This window comes from Ailuropoda melanoleuca, chromosome 7 (genome assembly GCF_002007445.2).
Source record: "Ailuropoda melanoleuca isolate Jingjing chromosome 7, ASM200744v2, whole genome shotgun sequence".
Taxonomy (NCBI): Eukaryota; Metazoa; Chordata; class Mammalia; order Carnivora; family Ursidae; genus Ailuropoda; species Ailuropoda melanoleuca.
The window spans coordinates 22,669,350-22,671,405 of NC_048224.1; positions in this window are offsets into that span (position 1 = coordinate 22,669,350).

A 2,056-nucleotide genomic window follows, 5' to 3' on the forward strand; every position below is an offset into this window, starting at 1 on the left:
TCTGCACCTACATGCTTAGCCTTAGAGACTTCAGTGTTGTTCTTGTCATTTCCTCTGAGCATGGCCTCTTTGGATCAATGCTTCTTTTGGATTTGGGGGTTGGCTCTTGGTTTTGGCTTTGATCCCTGGTTGCTGCCTTTTCTATCTCTCTTGGCTCCAGGCTCTGTGGTTCACAGGCAACTCTGACCCTCCTCTTATGCTCCTGAAACCCTCCTCCAAATCTAGCATCCTCTATATTCACTTCATAAGGAATAGTGTTTGGGCCGTATAGGCTAACTCCAGGTAACTGTGACAATCCCATCACATGCCCCACCTTTTTTCCATTTCGGAAAACATGGAGCTTTCTCCTCCTCCCACCCCATGCCTTTGTTCCCATCTTGTTTCCTCTTATTTTCTTGCTTATTTATACCCAGCCATTATCAGAAATCTCAGACCATGTGGGCTAATTAATTCATATTTCTTTTGCATGCAGAGGCTACAGTGTTTATGTTATAGCTCCTTCCCTCTGTGAAAAGAGAACTCTATCCCTTTATCCAGTAATTGGCTAGCACACCCCTATGACCTATAGCAGAAACCAAAGCTTCTCCAGTCACATAAACAGTCTGCCAAGTCAGGAGTCTGCAATTGTATCTTGGATTCTTTTTCTGCCAGTGTTTGGGAGAAAAGACACCCAAAGACCATGTTATTCAAAGTACCTGATGAAATGTGCAGTGCCACACTGGCAGAAATCTGGTTCTGTGAAGAGTAAACTCTGGTTGTATCTTTTCAGACTGAACTCCTTTGTGTGAACTAAAAGAGTATGTGGGCATATCAGGGCTTTCATAAGATAAGAGTCACAAGCTCATGTAGGTGGGGACCTTTGCAATATAAAAAAAAAAATTGACAAGTGTAAAGAGTGTTCTCCAGGCAGATAATGAATTTAAACTAAGTAACTGGAAAGTAAAACTGATTGTGTCCTCCTTGTGAAGTGAATTAAACAGATGACTATTAAGATACTCTCGTACTATAGTCAGACACTATTGCCCATCTATTTCTCTCTGACAAAAATATAATTCACTTTCCTAAGTCAGCCATTAAAATACCTTTCTTTTGTTTGGTTGGGGTTTTTTTTTTAAGATTTTATTTATTTGAGAGAGAGAGCAGGTGAGAGGGAGAGAAAATCTGAAGCAGACCCCACACTGAGCACAGAGCCAGACATGGGGCTCGATCCCACAATCACGAGATCATGACTTGAGCCAAAACCAAGAGTCAGACGCTTAACTGACTGAGCCACACAGGTGCCCCTGTTTGTTAGGATGGATGTATGGGTGCTTTGAATTTTCCAGCTGGGTTGAGATGCCTGAGAAGTACAATATCCGACCAGTAAACTAGGTGATGTCCTTAGAAAATGGCTCTNTACCAGTAAACTACGTGATGTCCTTAGAAAATGGCTCTGTTTTGATTGGCAGGACTATGGAATCAGTACCTTGTGTTTATAAGTTAAATCTGAAGACTTATTGCAAAGCTAAACATGGACCAATTAACTATTGTATGCACATGTCTAGACTGTATGACTTTACAAGAAGCTTGTGTATTCTACAGTATACACTCTCTATATAAATTTTGTCTGTAAGTGACTTGAGTTGCCAAGATAATCATAAATGATAACTCACCAAAATATATGAGTTGGTTCAAAGCAACATGTTTACTATACTGAACATACTTACCATTTCTGTTGAAGCAATCCTAGAGTCCTTTGACATCAATGTTTCCAAGTACATAGAACCCGGTATACAAAATTAATCTCTTATAAGCTGCCATGTGTAAATATGTGACTAGAGGTACATCTAGGTGGATTGGGACTGGTGACTAAAATACCTAATCCTGTCTGTTANGAAATACCTAATCCTGTCTGTTATGATTTAGTTACTATATTAAGGATAAAAGTGTTTGGCCATAAGTCAAACAAGGTAATACTCAATAAAACAGGAGGTCAGCTAGGCTGTGTGCTCCACTTGCATTCTACTTCCTTCCTACCCACTCTCATGTTTGTCTTATCTCATATTCAACTAATCTT